The sequence below is a fragment of the Caretta caretta genome, chromosome 8 (assembly GCF_965140235.1).
Source record: "Caretta caretta isolate rCarCar2 chromosome 8, rCarCar1.hap1, whole genome shotgun sequence".
In the NCBI taxonomy this organism is placed as follows: Eukaryota; Metazoa; Chordata; order Testudines; family Cheloniidae; genus Caretta; species Caretta caretta.
In genome coordinates this window covers 23266252-23285327 of record NC_134213.1, presented here as the reverse complement: position 1 = coordinate 23285327, position 19076 = coordinate 23266252, and positions in this window count along the sequence as shown.

Genomic DNA, 19076 nt, shown 5'->3' with positions numbered 1-19076 from the left:
TAAATACAAGTAGCTCCCTCTTTTCCTTCCCTACTCCTTTTGCAGCCTCCACTGCTTTTTCCAAAAATACTTTGGCCACACGTTGTTTTGGAAAACATTAATGCTTCTCCCATGCTGAAGAAGAACATTTCAACATTGTGCAGAAGGTCAGTCAAGATTCTTGACAACAATCAAAACAAAGCGATAATGCCAGCAAACCTCCTTCTGCTCATTTTCAATCTTTGTCCTTTATAATGTGGCATTTAACTTTCCGGAAGAAGCATTTTATTTACACCAAAAATAAATGCAAGGGTCCTTAAAACGTTTTGCCCTTGAACTCCTGTTGACTGTTGAAATGTAGCAATGGTGAAGTTGTAGAACAAGTAGACTCTTATGTGTACCTAGCAAGCTTGACCAATGCCAACAGTTCCATCAAGGATGAGCTTAAAAGGAGATTGTGTTTTAGCTACAATCTCTGCACAGAAATTGATTACATTATGGACTGATGAAAACACTACATTTGGTACCAAAGCGAAAATATATCAAATCAGTGTACTAACAGTATTATTCTATGTTCTGGAAGCAGCTGCATTAAATGAAACAGACATCAGAAAGTTGGAGGCGGTAGAGATGGGAGTTCTTCAAAAGATAACAGGTGTGAAGTGGTATAATTTTAAGACAAATGAAGAAGTTAGAAGGGGACTAAGCTATGAAATCAGCACATGGGACTGGCTACAGTTGAAAAGATTATGGTGGTTGGGACATTGCAGAAAACAAACAGACAATAAGCCAGCAAAGAAAATAATTCAAGCACAATCAAGATCCGTCCGACCTAGAGACTGACCACCAACTAGATGGCAGGACATCACATACAGGACATGACCAGATGCAGCTTAATAGAGGAACAAGCCATGGACAGAAAATGGATGGTGACACTGTGAGTACAAAGATGCTCTGGGATGAAAGAGAAAGATTGAACTCTTGACTACCTGTGACTGTTAGGGCTGGTCTGAAAGAGGTAAGACATCAAAGATATTTTAAAGCTCAGTTGGCCAAACTATGGTTATAAAACAAACTCCTACATGATGATGCAGTTTCCATATAATATACTTGCATTAGGTTTGACACAGAAAGATAATTATGTTTTTCTAGCAGGAAATGTTGCCATTAGCCTCAGCTGCAAACAGGGAGCCAGGCTCCAACTAGTGTAAATCAGTGTAGTTTCATTGAAGTCAATAACGTTACACCAATTTACACCAGTTGAGGATCTGACCATCAGCTTTTAAAGGTAAAACTTGTACTATAGTTACCTGGTACACTAACACTTGGGCAACTTTCTATAGTGCGGGAGAAACAGTTCCATTATTCAGAAGGAAATCCAAGTTCTTTAGAGTAAAGTAAGCCCACGGTCTTTGCTGATTAATCTGACCAGACGAGAGCATTTCAGATAACTCTATGCATAACTCATATTCATAGGTCAAAACTCATGAGTTACACAGAATTGCATGCTTTACTGCTTTCTTTGTGGTGCTGGCAGTGGCTGCTGACAGATGATTTCAGGGCTGGGGGAGGGGGGGCTGAGTCCAATCCATTCCTTACTTCATTAACATGATGGAAATGTGCCTTCTCATATGATTTAAATGTCCAAAGCTTTCCATTTCAAATAGAGAAAGGTTTTCTCATTAAAAGACATCACTACAGTTTGGCCTATGGCGCATCGTCTTTGGAAATTCAAATACTAGGTGAAATTCACCCAGCTGGAGGGAGGCTGCCTAAGGCATTAAATAGGGCTTAAGTGGAATGTAAGGGGTACATAGGCCTTGTGAGTGCCCTCTCCACTGGCAGAGGTTGGAAGTGGTGGTGAATTTCAACAACTGAAAGTCTTAGTGTAATTACTACTGATAACGTTCATTGTGGTAGCACCTGGCTGCTCCAATCACTATACAAACATGTAGAAAGACATTTATTGTCCCAGAGAGCTCACAGTATAGGATTTTGACAACATGCAACAAGTGGATAAACAGACAAGTGGGGATAAGGTAGGGGAAAGGTAACAATAAAGATGGAAATGTCTGCATAAATTAATAGTCCCTTTATGATAATAGTCACAGGTTGGCACCAGTTTAGCCAATGCTTGGTGGAAGTGATCTGTAGGCATCAGAGAAGTAGGTTTTAAAGGAGGGATTTAAAGAAAAAGATAATAAAAAGAAACACATCAGATCTTTGCAGCAATTTAAGAGCTCATTTTATGGGGTAAAAATTCTACATGTTCATGGAGAAATTTAAGGGCAGTGGACTGGAAATGATTTAGCATGAAAAGAGGTTAATTTAAGTGATGGTCACTGGGTGTGGGAGTGGGAAGGAAATAGAATCAAGGACAGAGACGATTGTTTCCTAGAAATGTCTGGTAATTAGGTACAGGTTTTATGGCCTAGAAAGGCTGACCAGTAAATCTATTACTATTATTGCAGCATGGAACTGGAAACCAAGTGCAAGTGCAATACAATCTCCTGACTGTGGGTACATGCTGCTTCCCTGCCAGGTGGGTTTGATTTTTAATCCCACTTTCAGTAACATTTCTCATTCTTTTTGACTGGTTTAAACCAATCACCAATGCCTGCCAAATCTGCATTTCTGACTCTTCTTCTTACTCCAAAGCATTAGCAGGCAGCAAAGGGCTGCTCCTGGATAGTTAGTTCTGTAGGCCCTTCCTTATGATGATTATGATGGACAAAGGGTGGGAAGGATCCTGTTTAGAAAGCAGGGTAGTTTATGGGGTCCCAGTCAGCACAAATTGATCACTACAACCATAACTTTTCTAAGGGAGACTCCTGTCCCCTTTAAGGTTCTTACTGCAGCCTTGCTACTGGTCCTTTGGCACACAACATCTGTGCAGTGGAATAAAATGCTGCACAGCTGCAACTAAGGTAAAGAAGAAGGTAGAATTTAAATGGATGAATGATCCTGTTTACACAGCATTATTGAAGGAGCAGTAATAAAGACAAAGCCACAAAACCATACTATTGTCACATCTGCAATCCCTGGGCTGTAAAAGTACCTCCTATGTGGATTGTGGCTAGTGGATGCACAAAGTTTACCTTTCTCCCTAGCTTACCCACAATACCAGACATACTGCTATGGGGAGGACTTGCAGAAAGGCAGCTCTCACTCATCCCCAAGGCTCATTGGAATCATGGTGTTTTTACAGCGTAGGAGCATATGAACCTAGGAGTTGCCAGGCTGAGTCAGACCAGTTGTCCATCTAGTTTAGTATTCCATCTCTGACAGGGTTCAGCACTAGCTGCTTCAGAGGAAGTTGCAGGAAGCCCTACAGAGGGCAGTTATAGGATAAATATCCCCCACTAAAAGTTAGAGTTGGTTTAAGATGGTTAGAGGCTATCTTACAAAAGGAGGCTTTCACAAGAAGTGTTCTCTCCATAACAGAAGAGCCCACTGCATTGCATGCAAGCCTGAGGGTTAAGGGTAGCATGCAGACCTTAATGCTGTATTGTATGCTTTGATGTTTACACAGTTAAAATCTCCCATGTAATGTTGCACCACTGTAGTGCAGTCATTAACGTTTGAATTTCCTGATTGAGAAAGAATTGGAAAAAGTGACACATTTCATCAGAAAAGGCAGGTACCTGAATGTCCAGCCTTCAAAAGTGGTTCAACAAATGAACTTTGGTGCAAAATTTGAAGGACCCCCTCCCTTCCCCCAGCAATATTTTGGCTGAGAACTAGGGTGAGAAATTTCAGTCCAAAATGTAATTACTTCAGACATCTCAGAATATTTCATGTTAGGGGTAGCTCAACCTTAATAATAGTATTGTTCTTATGCAGCTAAAATGAATGATTAAAGGTTAAATATTGCCTTGATTGTGCCTGTCTCCTAAATCATTATCAAAAGATGGTCTATTTATTAACATTTCCATGAAACGACAATTTAAAAATTCTGCCTGACCATACATCCTCGATATACATTGCAGTTGGGATTTTCAAAGGTACATATGGGAGTTGGATACTGAATTTGCATTCAGATTAATGTCATTGGGCACTCAGTCACGCAGGTCATTTGAAAATCTCAACTGACATCTATTTCTAGTCTGGCGTTTGATAGAAAAATGTGTGCAGCCTTACAGTTGGTTAATTTAAGCAAATAAAACCTACATTATATAAAAGCAAGAGAAAGCCACAAGAAAGGAAGTAAACCCATTACTAAATATTAAATCTGTCCATCTGATGGTAGGTCAATTTTATTTCAGAATTTTACGAGTTTTATGAGTGTATTTTTCCAAAAGTTTTTTAAATTAAAGTTCACGGAACATTCTAAAGTTACAGTGTAAACAATGTGTTTTTTCAGTAGTTGCTCCTTGTTTTTATTTTTTATCCTGCTATGGAGTAAACTGGATTACTCCTTTGCAGCGCTAAATACTGTTGCCAAACTGATGCACAACATAGTGTTTTATTAATACGTGGATTCTTTGCCTCTAAATTACGGTCATCTGCAAATTATTTTAAATGAAAATTAAAAATTAAAAGACAAAAGAGGGTTAAATATTTCTGGGTCATGGGTTCTTGAACTGAAAATAACTCAGCACTAAGAAAGATTACTCGATTAGAATGATTACAGAACCCTAGTAATTAGTGAACAGCTGTGTCCACATGTTGTCCCTCTCTAGTTATAGAAGCAGTTCTTATGCTGATACAGAGGCTGCTGACAACTCACAAACATGCAATGCCAAAGACTTCTTTCTCATTGTTAATCAGTTTAACACCTCTTCAATCTGCTTTGTAATCAGATCTTCAGAGAATACACATACATACAAAACTGGGAAAGTCACGTTCTTCCATGCTTTACCAATATACGGTACTTCAGACATAATGTAGTGCTTATGAAACAAAAATGTATTTCTACACCACTGAGTGACCAATGTAGATGAAGAGGAGCATGCATAATGATGCAAGCAGTTGACATGGAAACTGTTGCTCAGGCAAATAGCTCTTATCTTCTCTCAAACATTACAAGAAAAATCGTAAATATTGGGTTGTACATTGAGCAAATACCTCAACTTTAGAGAATACCTCTGATTGAGCGGTTGCAAGTACTTGAATGTTTAGGGATCAATCCTCCACTAAAGAAATTGAATGGACTTTTGTGTTTAATGTCAACTAGATCATTACCAAGCCATAACACTGCTTAGTTAAATGCATCTGTTGGTATATCCATGAATGTGTATACCATAGCAATTACCCTGGTCTATATACACAACATGTCTTCTGTGAAAAACTGTGGTTGTACAAACTCCCATTTTAAAAGGAAATTATTGCAAGTTAAGTTCTGGTATATATAGGCCTTTAACGCAAAAATTAAGTATTGGAAGTGCGACTTTGATTCCATTCACACAGCCATTTTTACCATACCTCTAAACGGTTAGGACAACAGTCAGTCTGAAATACGGTTCATAATCATAATTAAGAAGTGAACCTTATCCAGGAGCTGCCTCAGTTAGCTGGGTTTTGTTAAGTGGTTGGATACATAGGTAGGGTATGTCTACCCTGCAACTGGGAACGGCTAAACACGAGGTCTGCTCAAACTAGAGCACTAAAAATAGTGGTGTAGCTGGGGGTAGCTGAGTGGCAGCTTAGGCTAGTTTCCTGAGTGTGTACCCAGAGGGTCTGGGCAAGCTGCCACACATGCTGCCCCTGGCTACACTGCTATTTTTAGTGCACTAACTCAAGCAGAGCTAGTGCATGTCTGTCTACTCATGCTGGGAAGCCAGTAGACATACCCTTCGAATGTTAGCTGTTTAGAATGGAGGTGGCCAATCTAGTCCTCTTGTGTCCCATAACTGGGCAGTTAGACATCCCATACTATTCTTTCCCACACTGTGAAGGTACTGCTCCAGTTATCATTCCACTTTGAAATAGGAGTACATCAGTGCTCACTTGGGGCAAGGCTACACTACAAAATGAAGTCAACCTAAGTTACGTCATCTTACAGCCACCACAGTAATTAAACCTCTTTTGCACGTCCGTGCTATGCTCCTTGTGTCAGCGGTGCACATTCTAACATTCTTGCACTGATTTAACTGTCAGCGTGGGGCATTGTGGGACAGCTTCTGAAAGGCAGCAAACATTCGATGTAAGGAATGCAGTGTCTACATTGTGTCAACCTAACTACATTGATGTAAGTGCTATGCTTCTCTTGGAGGTGGAGTTATTAAGTCAGTGTAGTGAGTGAGTTACATCGGGGGGAGCTGCATTTTAGTGCAGAGTCTAGACTCTTACAGAGTTGGGTTGATGTAAGGGGCCTTATGTTGACCTAACTTTGTTGTATAGACCAGGGCTTGGAAAATGTTAGTGTTCAATTGCAGCGTCCACTGCTGCAGACAGGGCATGGCCTGCTAATGTGCTGTAGCTTTACATCTCAACTTGCCCTGCACTACCTGTTCACCTAGACCAGTGATCGGCACCCTTTGGCCCGTGGCCCACCAGGGGGCTTACCCTGGCAGGCCACGTGCCAAAGGTTGCTGATCCCTGACCTAGACAATCCCTATGATGTGTAGCACTCTACACTTGTTAGTATTGTTATGAGTTTGCCAAAACCTTATCATGGATTGAGTTAAAACCCCATTGAGATTGGTAGGTGTAAACTCACCTTCAGTTAATATAATGTAAGCAGAAACCCCCCTGTAAGATAAAAAGAATGTGTGAATGTGCCCAGGAGCTTTTGACTGAGTATTGTTTGGGCGGGGGGTGGCGGGAGAGAGGGGCAAAGGTAGGAAGGGGAAAGAAAAGACAAACTGAGATCAGACAAGAACGGACAGGGACAGCCTAAAAAGGCAACCGAAAACAGAGGGCTGACTCTGGAAGAAACCTGGGAAGAGGCTTTCGGGACTGGGCTGCAGTCTGAAGAGAGTGCTCTTAGTGCTGTGAGCTAATGAAGCCGTTTCTTGCTATTTGAGTCCCTCTGCATTCTGAGATACAGGGCTTTGTACACTCTTTGTAAATAAACAAAACTGCATGAAAAAAAACTTCTGACTAACCAATTTCTACTCTCAACTGGAATATCCACAGGGCCCCAGACTTCGACTAGCTGCTCAGGTTGAAAGGGGGCAATAGTATATTCAATATGAATAATGTGAACATTTAGAGCCAACCACATTAGTAAGGATTAAAAACAAAACAACAACAAAACAAGTTTGGAAGCTAACCCCTAACTGAAGAGTTAGGAGGAGACTTTGCCTATGGGCAGGTGATTATTGTCCATTTCATGGTTTTTTGCAACCTTCTCTAAATGGTAGTGACCACTATTGGAGGCATAAGATTGTGCTAGATGGATCACTGGCTCTGATCTAGAATGGCAATTTCTGTGTACAAAGTATTAAGGTTTTATTAATGTGTATTTTAGAAAATCATTCTTAGAACTAGACGCTACTGATTGCCACATTGTCAACACCCCCTAAAATAATTGGCTCAGTCATGACAGTAATGACTAATCTAAGGTGACTTTACAATCAACAGTTCATATACTCGAGCTGCAGTGTGACAGAAAGTTAAGCTGTAGCTGCTAGCCAATGAATCAATGATCAATTGTATAGCTTATGGTCCAATCACTGTTTTTTGTTTGTTTTTGTTTTGTTTTTTTCTAATCATGAAACATATAAAAAACTAAATATTAGAAAAAAACTCAAACCAGAAATAAGGCAAACATTGATATCAGTGAGGGTAATTAGCCATTCAAACAGTTTCCTGAGCTATGTCGTAGATTCTCTATAACCTGCGGTCTTTAAATCAAAACCGGATGTCTTTCTACAAGATATTTTTTAATTCAGCCATAAGTGAGTGAGCTCGATGCAGGAATGACATGTTCTCTGTTATGCTGGAATTCAGAAGAGATGATCAGAAGGGTCTCTTCTGTCTTTAAACTCTTTGAACCAATATGTACCACACAAAGGTTACATTTCTCATATTATGAGAAAGCCTGGGAGCAGTGTTTCTCTACCACTGGGGTACAACTACAAAGGGGTGGGGGCATAAAAGCTAATGGGGGGGGCGCGGGGGAGGAGACATTGAAGCAAAGAGCCAAAGAAAATCTCACTCCACCACAACCTTACCTTTCAAGTTTAAGTATTTTGTCACCCTCTCAAAAAAAAATACATATACAAAACTAAAGATTATGTATGTTTTATTTTCATAGCAAATGTAAGAGGGTTGCAAACATTTGACTTCAAAAGGTTGAAGAAACAGCTGGGAAAGAAGACAAAATCATTGCCTCCTACCTTATTTGTTTTCAGTCTTCATTTAATGAAATCTAATAGGTTTCTTGAAAAATCTTAGTGTTCATCTGAACCGTCTCAGCTAAACCATTCCATTTATTTATCACCTCATCAGTAGCTGACAAATTAATGACATTCTAATTAATTTTCAGAGAGAAATCTACTTAATAGTTTATGCACCATTAAAGCTGATTCCTTATTCTTTCAAATGCATTGAAATAGTAACCTTCATTGAAAAGCTCTTGCCGGCTGATCTTAAGTGGTTTCCACTGGCTGATTTTTTGTTATTTAGTTTGTCTTTAAAAATCTTCCCATTTAATTCTGGGATTAACCTTGCAGGTTTTCTCCACAATGAGGTACAACGTTATGACTAGTCTGTTGTATGAGATACTGGAGGTACGTGTCAATTTAGAGAGACCACACACAGTTACTTCGACTTAGTTTTAGCTTTCTAGGACTGAGCTGGGCCTATGTTGGGAAACGTTAAAATGAACACGCATTAGTAGCTACATTAATAGAATGTCAGAAAAAGTCAAAGCAAGTAAACCTACTGATAAATGTTAAATCTGCCAATCTGATGGCTGTCTCAATTTCCCAGTAGGTAGCTCTGGATACCACAGGTACAACCCGCACAATCAGAATTCTGGGAAGAGGCCAAGGACTAAGTGGTCATGGAGACTCTCACCCCTAGAAGTGGTACCTCCAGCTCATTGTTGGGAAATATTGATGCGCAGCATAAAGAAAATTGAATTGACACCACCTGTGCTTTCCCTGTTCTGTGCTTAAAAGACAGATTATCAGTATCCACAGATGTCACACCAACACCTTTCAGAAATACTATATTAAACACACACATTAAATCTACACCCGTTGGGAATGTTGTTGATCCCCAAAGGAATTCTGTATGTGTTCTGGGGTGGGGAAGTCTTCTGTTCTGGAAGCAAGGACTTTTATACCTCTTGAGGGACCCTGAATTAAACTGTAGGAAATCCATGTGACAATTAAATTTTAGAAAATATGCACATGGTTAACAATGAATTGTATTGATTGCCAGATGCATTGTATAACCAAACACTGCTGAGTTTTCTCTACTGTGTTTTCCCCTCTCTTTCCGAGTTTGTATTTCCCTGCCAGTCTAAGTTTGTTACTAGTACATTTATCCTGTTTACATATGTTGTCTTCTAGGAAATTTACAAAAACAATCCATTGCCCTCAATTGTCCTGACATGGCCTTGCTCATCTTAGAAATATTTCCCTTTCCCCGCAGCACATATGTTTTTCATCCACTACTGTATCCTATTAAGTGAATGTTCTCCTCCCATCCCCAGCATGGTTTTGAGCACATACACATGATAGTTATACAATCTTTTGGATGAAAGCAGAATATGCCCTTCTATTTCTCAGATGCTTCACGTTTCTCTATAAATTATATATTCAGTTACATGCAGGACAAGGTCCAATACACTTTCTTTCTTGGAATTAAAACTAGATTCATTAATATATAGTAAATTACTATGACTAGAGCATCCCGCTTTTCAGGTTGATGAAGACAACCTAGAAATTGATGAAAGCAATGATTTATCGTTCACACCGTGTTGACGGGACAATCTTTTCCTAACCCTGTCCCAGGACATTTGGTCATGGTAACATTACATGGCTCTTTGCTCATCTTATTAATACTGAAATATTGTATAATGTATCTGGTCATTCAATACAAGAATTATCTCCAAAGTATAATTTTAATTTAATAACAACAATATTATGCAACTGCACAAAAATGTATTCTCACTGTTGCCACCGACAAAGGACTAAGTAGTAAAAGAATTTCAACATTATGGCCAGTATGGGCATTCTTATGTTCTTAACACAAATATTATTGGGACCTAGCACATGAAACTCAGATTGCATCAGGCAAGTATAACTTAGCTGATGTCATTGTATCTGAGGGCAACAAATAGTCACTGTGAAAAAAAGGTTTGGAAAAAATGTTGCTAGAATTAAACATTAGCAATAGAGCTGGTCAAAAAGGCAAGGAAATCATTCAGAAAAAATTACATATTCCACCTTATTTTTATTGCAATGTTGATAATATTTTCTAGTTGAAATTTCTGATTTTAAAATATTTTGACTGGCCATCATTTGCAACAAAGTGCCCCTTTTTGAAATTATGGGATACAAAATGTCACAATTCAGGAACTATACTAACTAGTCAGAAAACCTATTGCCAGACTAAGTGGCATTATGGCTGACTGGAGGGGGCAAAATAAGATTAGAAATAATTAGTATCTCCAAAAACCAACATGAAATGGCCCATGAAGGGAGCATGAGTTTTGTAATATGATGATATGGAACTTCGCATGTATTTGGTGGTGTTCTTTTCAGCGCCATTCAAGCAGCACTTCTCAGTATGATACTGTAGCCTCTGAAATGTACACTGGCTGCTGCTGGGATACCGTTCTCAGAAGCATTGCTAGTAGCGGAGAGAGCCATGCCTCCATTGGTTAATGTCATCCTGTAGTCAGAGCAGAGAACTTGGAGTCAGAACTCCTGGCTTCCACTCCCCCTTCTGCCACTTAACTTCTGTGTGACCCAGTTTGCTAAGGCCACCTCTATAGTAGGAGCCTTTTACTGTAAGAAGAATACCAGTATACTGTGTTGGAAGAGTGCTCCTAGCGTGGGTGAAGCTATACCAGCAAAGTTGTGCCAGTAGAGCTGGTTTACTGGTACTGTTTTGTCCCCGGGTACCAAATGACCTATAACAATAAAAGTGCAACTAGTATAGCTGCATCTATACCAGGGACTTCTGTCAGCCTGGCTACGTAGGTTAGAGATCACACCGCTCCACGCCTCTCACAAACATAGCTGTTCTGGCAGAAGTCATAGAAGCATAGAATATCAGGGTTGGAAGGGACCTCAGGAGGTCATCTAGTCCAACCCCTGCTCAAAGCAGGACCAATGGGAGGAGGGAGAGCTCAGTGGTTTGAGCATTGGCCTGCTAAACCCAGGATTGTGAGTTCAATCCTTGAGGGGGTCATTTAGGGATCTGGGGCAAAAATTGGGGATGGGTCCTGCTTTGAGCAGGGGGTTGGACTAGATGACCTCCTGAGGTCCCTTCCAACCCTGGTATTCTATGATTCAATCCCCAACTAAATCATCCCAACCAGGGCTTTGTCAATCCTGACCTTAAAAACCTCCAAGGAAGGAGATTCCACCACCTCCTTAGGTAACCCATTCCAGTGCTTCACCACCTTCCTAGTGAAAAAGTTTTTCCTACTATCCAACCTAAACCTCCCGCACTGCAACTTGAGACCATCACTCCTTGTTCTGTCATCTGGTACCAGTGAGAGCAGTCTAGATCCATCCTCTTTGGAACCCCCTTTCAGGTAGTTGAAAGCAGCTATCAAATCTCCCCTCATTCGTCTCTTCTGAAGACTAAACAATCCCAGTTGCCTCAGCCTCTCCTCGTAAGTCATGTGCTCCAGCCCCCTAACCATTTTTGTTGCCCTCCGCTGGACTCCCTCCAATTTTTCCACATCCTTCTTGTAGTGTGGGGCCCAAAACTGGACACAGTACTCCAGATGAGGCCTCACCAATGCTGAATAGAGGGGAATGATCACGTGCCTCAATCTGCTGGCAAAGCTCCTACTTATATAGCCCAAAATGCTGTTAGCCTTCTTGGCAACAAGGGCACACTGTTGACTCATATCCAGCTTCTCGTCCACTGTAACCCCTAGGTCCTTTTCTGCAGAACTGCTGCCTAGCCACTTGGTCCCTAGTCTGTAGCGGTGCATGGGATTCTTCCGTCCTAAGTGCAGGACTTTGCACTTGTCCTTGTTGAACCTCATCAGATTTCTTTCGGCCCAATCCTCTAATTTGCCTAGGTCCCTCTGTATCCCATCCCTAGCCTCCAGCGTATCTACCACTCCTCCCAGTTTAGTGTCATCTGCAAACTTGCTGAGGGTGCAATCCATGCCATCCTCCAGATCATTAATGAAGATATTGAACAAAAAAGTCTGTAGTGTAGATCTGGACTGGGTTAGGGTTAGGGTAAATGAGCATTCTGATCATTAGCAAACTGCAGCCCTGGTGAAAAGTGTCTGTCTGTCTGTCTCTCTCCTTTGAATGTATATTTTAAAAAAACACGAGTAAAACAGCACATGCCAGTTCCAGCTTCCCTTTTCCCATATGACTCCAGCAGCCATTTAGAAATGGTAATTTAATAGGGTGGTCCATAGAGCCAGAGATATAGAGAGCTATGGCATCTGGCCAGCTTCTGATGCACCTTTAATCATACTCTAGGAGCCAGACTCTCTCCTGCAATCTAGCACCTTTTCACTACTCTGGTTGGAGGAGGTGTAACCCACACACCTCCTGGGTGTGGTGCTCTGTCTCATCCAGTGGCACTGGGACTACTTAGAGAGAGATTAATACATCTGCTACAGCCTTAGCTAACAGCCATGTGGCTTTTAGCTTATGCAGTAAAGGCTCTTCCCGCCCACCGATGACCGGGGTCTGCTGGCATTACAGAGGCATGCAGGGAGAGAAGCGGGTGTAACAGGCATGATGTTGCTATAACCAGTCATTGTACTTTAAAGAAGCCTTGAGTCTGCTTTAAAGTATGCTGGGGACAGAGCTGATGTATAACTGGCCCCCAAATCAAGGAGCCACAACTGGGTTCTCTGCAGCCTCTCATCCCTTCTTCACCTCAGCTGTGCCCAGCAGGCATCAGACACAGCTGAGAACCTAGTCCCTCCATTTTCCAATATATTTACGCACAATAACAGAATTTAATGGCTAGTTTCAATAATCATACTAGGCAAAAGTTGAGGATCAGGAAGCAAGTCCTCCCCCCCCCCCAATCTAAAGGGAAAATTTTGGTTTATAAAGTGTAAGAGGAAGTATTGGAAATGCTGACAGTTAAATTAAGCAATTGAACATCTTGTGTTTATTTTTAGTCTGAAAAAGTGGATTTTCCCTTCCTCCTGCTGAGGCTCTGCTGGTAACGTGCGTGTTTCTGAAAACTTTGTGAACAAGTAAATGTTAGCCATGCTTAGGTGGACCTTTGCCTTGGCTTGTGACCCTTTCATAGTTATTTTTGGCAAAAGAGTTCCATACAATAATAAGCAGTGGAGCTGAAATCTACTACAACTGCAGATGAAGTAGAGAAGGACCATGCTTTGTGCTGACGAAAGTTCTTTCAGATGGCTTTTCCCAAAGGAAACCTTCCCTTTATTTAGGCTGCTATTCATTATATGATATGATCTGCAGCCACCCGTAAACTCAGTCCCTGGGGGCAGGTTTACTACACCCAGCACACATATTATTGTTAGAGCCACTGGACATTTCCTTTAGCTCATTCCATGCGTGAAACCTGCGAAGATTTAGAAGTAATGATATGGATCTAATACCATAGAACTCTGCCTGGTTTTTGAGAGTCAAAAATACTTTTATTCAAAGTCACAGTTGCCGTCTATTTTTGCTGAACAGCTAATTCAGCTTGCACTAAAATTTCAGGCCCAGATGTTTTGGGCAAAAGGCTGAAGCCATGTTAGTGGGAACAGCGCATTCCAGAGAAGTGTCTCATGTACATATCTGGTCTTTGGCCCACTCACGCCCCTAGCCATCTGCTCTGAGTCAATAATACTGTATCTGTTAATAAATACTGTAAGTTGAACTAAAAAAACAGAGCATACATACCAAGCAATGAGGAGTTTATTATGGGCATCTTGTGTGTGTGAGCGAGCAAGAGAGAGAGAGACAGACAGACACTTTAAACACAGACATTGCCTGTTAAGATGTACAAAACATTATCAGCATCTGAGGGCATGGATACACTTGCAGATGTAGAGCGCTGTGAGTTAAACCAGCCCTTGGAGACCCCAGCAGGGAAAGCGCTGCAGTGTGTTCACACTGTCAGCTGCAAGCACAGTGGCGTGGCCACATTTGTGGCACTTGCAGCGGCATTGGGAGCGGTGCATTATGGGTAGCTATCCCACAGAGCACCTCTTCCCATTCTGGCGCTGTGGCTTGTGGGAAGGGAGTGGGAGTGTGCAGGGCATTCTGGGTCCTGTCCCAATGCCCCGAGATGCATCGCTTCGCATCCCAGCAATCCCTGTGCTTCCGTCCACATTTGGCACCATCTTTCAATGGTTTTTGTACTGCGCGCTCTGTCTTCCCTTTCGGTCTGCAGGAATAGATCCTGAATGTGTGAGGAATATGCTGACGGGTCTTGCCAGCACATCATGAATTGCAGTCGAGTTACGCCTTACGCTACAAACTGACAGTGAAGAGTCCTACGATGATGTTGACTCACATAACGCATACGACACGAGATTGCTTGTGGCATTCACCGACATGCTCACCACCATGGAACGCCACTTTTGGGCTTGGGAAACAAGCACTGAGTGGTGGGATCACATCGTCATGCAAGTCTGGGATGACGAGCTGTGGCTGCAGAACTTTTGTATGAGAAAAGCCAGTTTCATGGGACTATGTACTAAGCTTGGCCCCACCCTGCGGCACAAGGACACGAGATTGAGAGCTGCCCTGATGGTGGAGAAGCAGGTGGCTATTGCAATCTGGAAGCTGGCAACTCCAGACAGCTACCGATCGGTCACTATCCAATTTGGAGTGGGAAAGTCAACCATTGGAATCGTGTTGATGCAAGTTTGCAGGGCCATTAATCGCATCCTGATCAGAAGAGCTGTGACTTTGGGTAACGTGCATGACATTGTGGCTGGCTTTGCACAAATGGGTTTCTCTAACTGTGGAGGGGGGATAGATGGGACACATATTCCAATTCTGGCACCAGCCCACCTAGCCTCCGAGTACATAAATCGGAAGGGGTATTTCTCTATGGTTCTCCAGGCGCTTGTGGCTCACCGTGGGCATTTCATTGACATTAATGTAGGCTGATCCGGAAAGGTGCATGACGCACACATCTTTCAGAATACAGGCCTGTTCAGGAAGCTGCAAGCTGGGACTTTCTTCCCAGACCAGAAGATCACCATAGGGGAAGTCGAAATGCCCACTGTGATCCTTGGAGACCCCGCTTACCCTAGAATCATAGAATCATAGAATATCAGGGTTGGAAGGGACCCCAGAAGGTCATCTAGTCCAACCCCCTGCTCAAAGCAGGACCAATTCCCAGTTAAATCATCCCAGCCAGGGCTTTGTCAAGCCTGACCTTAAAAACCTCTAAGGAAGGAGATTCTACCACCTCCCTAGGTAACGCATTCCAGTGTTTCACCACCCGCTTAGTGAAAAAGTTTTCCTAATATCCAATCTAAACCTCCCCCACTGCAACTTGAGACCATTACTCCTCGTTCTGTCATCTGCTACCATTGAGAACAGTCTAGAGCCATCCTCTTTGGAACCCCCTTTCAGGTAGTTGAAAGCAGCTATCAAATCCCCCCTCATTCTTCTCTTCTGCAGGCTAAACAATCCCAGCTCCCTCAGCCTCTCCTCATAAGTCATGTGTTCCAGTCCCCTAATCATTTTTGTTGCCCTTCGCTGGACTCTCTCCAATTTATCCACATCCTTCTTGAAGTGTGGGGCCCAAAACTGGACACAGTACTCCAGATGAGGCCTCACCAATGTCGAATAGAGGGGAACGATCACGTCCCTCGATCTGCTCGCTATGCCCCTACTTATACATGGCTCATGAAACCCTACATATGGGAGCCTTGACAGCAGCAAGGAGTGGTTCAACAACAGGCTGAGTCGGTGCAGAATTACTGTGGTGTGTGCTTTTGGCCATTTAAAGGGCCGCTGGAGTTGTCTATATGGGAAGCTGGATCTGGCTGATGACAACATCCCCACAGTTATATCCGTGTGCTGTACCCTCCATAACATTTGTGAAGGGAAGCATGAAAGCTTCACTCAGGCATGGAACTTGGAGGTTTAACACCTGGAGGCTGAATTTGAATAGCTAGAGAGCAGGGCTATTAGAGGGGCCCAGCATGGGGCTGTACGGATTAGGGATGCCTTGAGGGAGCAATTTGATGCTGAAAGCCACCAGTAATGTTTGGTGCCCTGCATGGGAGTGAAGTGCAGTGGTTCCAATGTTAGTAGGAATCTGTGTTTGCTACGTATCATGCACTAACTTGCAGTGCCTGTTGCTTTCCTGGGCTACGGTATCTTTTACTGAATGCAATAATAAAGAATGTTTTCAAAGCCAAAAAATCATTTATTGAAAAGAAAATTGATTTATTGAAAAGAAACACAACTGCTTGGGAACAGAAAGGGCCTGACACATCTGTGCTGTGAGGGAAGTGGGTGGGTGGGGTGGGGAACGAGACAATCAGAGATTTGCATATGTCCTGATATCATACTCAGCCTTCCTGTCTGGAGTGCCGTACAATGAGTGTTGCACTTCAGGCTGGCTAAAATTGATGGTGATGGGGGTTGAGTGCAGTGGGTAAAGGTCATAGTTTGCAGGGCTGGGTGGTGAAGCTACAGGTGCTGGAGGCAGCTGATAAGAAATCAGATGTTGGGGAAAGTGGGTTGGCGGTGACATGGGCCACAAGGGAAAGAATTTTGGGACAAGGGACAAGGGCTGCAGCGGGGGGCAGGCGTGGATGTACTTCACCTGCATTGCTACGAGCGCCTGTATCAAATCCACTTGGTGCTCCATGATGCTTAGCAGCCTCTCTGTGCTTTGGTGCCAGCAATTCGCATTCTGCTGGCAGAGCCTCCTTTCACTCTCCCGCCACTCCTGCACTTTTGATTTTCATTAAGGGACTGCTGCATGACTTCATACAGCATGTCCTCTTTGCTTCTTCGCAGACACTTTCTGATTCTTTGGAGTCTTTCGGCCATTGATAACAAGGATGGCTGGGATCTCAAGGTTGCATCTGTAAAGCCAAAATGCAACACTTAACAGAGGCAGCATTGTTCACACCAGACAGAGCAATGATTCCCCTGTATTTAAAGACAAGTACAGTGTACACAATAGCAGAAATTGCCCGTCCCAAACCAAGCGCACATAACCCACAGGAGCCCCCAAATGGTGACTAAACACAGGAGCAAGGGGGGCTAATGTTCACGGCTGTACTGTCCTCTGGGGTTCTGTGCCTTGGGGAGGGCCAACAGTGGCAGGGGGCTCCTATACTGAATACTGTCCCCACATTTTCCACAGTATGAGTTTGTCCTGGAAGATATCTCACTGTGGAGGGTGACCTGGGAAGCAAGGGCAGATCTTCTACTACAATGCGGCTTCCGCCCTGGCCCATATGCAGCTTGCCTGTGTGTAGCAGTGGTCCTCACGCCTGTCTCGGCACAGTGGTGTGGACATGTTAGCCTTAAGAGGACAAGGAGCACAGTAGCTCTGCCAAGGAACCTGTGCAAGCGGATTGCCCAGCTTCTACATGAGACCTTTGAAAAGATCACTGAGGGCTATTACCGCAATGTGAGACAGCACATCGACGCCCTATTCCGCATTTAGGCATGCATGCGGCCCTAACCCTCCTCACCCCAAGAGCTCGCACCGAATAACTTCCTTCCCAAAATAAAAGCCGCTTACCGGGAACCTCCTCTGGTGTTTGTTCTTCCCCAAGCACCATCTGCTGCGACTGGCTACCTTCCTCCTGGCTTGAAAACAGCTCCTGGCTGCATGCATCTAGGGATGCCGGGCTGTCCCCCCTCCTCCTCAGCATCCTCACTCCCGCTTTCCTCCTCCTCCTCCTGCCTTGTTGAACTGGGCTCTGAAGTGTCCAGGGTGGTCTTCAGAGTGGAGGTGGGGTCCCCCTCAAGTATTGCGTCTAGCTCTTTGTAGAAACGGCAGGTTGTGGGGGCAGCACCAGAGCGGCAGTTTGCCTCATGGGCTTTGTGCTGGGCAGCTCCGTCACTTTAATTCTGCACTGCAGTGCGTCCCGGTCATGGCCCCTTTCCATCATGTCCCTTGATATCTGCGCGAAGGTATCGTAATTCCTATGGCTGGAGCACAGCTGGGACTGGAAGCTTCCTTCCTCCAAACACGGATGAGGTCCAGCACCTCACCATTGCTCCATATTGGGGCTCGCCTGGCACGTGGAGGCATGGTCACCTGGAAAGATGCTTTGAGAGCACTCCACGCCTGGCTGAGCAAACAGGAAGGGGAATTTCATAAGTCCCAGAGGATTTAAAGGGCGGGTCTGACAGTTGGTCACCTGAGGGCAGGGCAGTAGAGTTCAAAGTGATGACCAGAGTGGTTAGAACAGGCATTATGGGACACTTCTGGAGGCCAAGCAGAGTGCATTAATAGACCAGGGCATCCACACTGGTGCTGCGGCACTCCAGACGGGGCGCAGCAAGTGTTTTGCTTCTCGTGGAGGTGGATTACTGGGGCGCTCCATCCGCGGAGTCCGGGCACTCTACTTGCCTTGCCAGTGTGGACACATCAGGAGTTAGGGCACCCCGGGCTGCTTTAATATGCTCTAACTTGCAAGTGTAGCCAAGCCCTGAGATTGTGTCTTCTTCTTGACTATAGAACTACTGTGAAAACACTGTTACAGAAACTCCTAGCCTAACGTTGTGGTTATGTTCCTGAAAAATGCACCTTTAAGCGAAACGATGTTAAGGTAATCCAATTTCCGCATAAGAATGAATGTAAATGGCGGGGTTAGGTTCCAGGGAAATTTTTTTCACAGACAAAAGACTATATTATATATATTATATATATATATATATATATATATATATATATATATACACACACACACATACACACAGAGTATACGTTTTAAACAAACAATTTAATACTGTACACAGCGATGATGATTATGAAGCTTGGTTGAGGTGATGAAGTCAAGAGGATGGGATATTTCCCAGGGGATG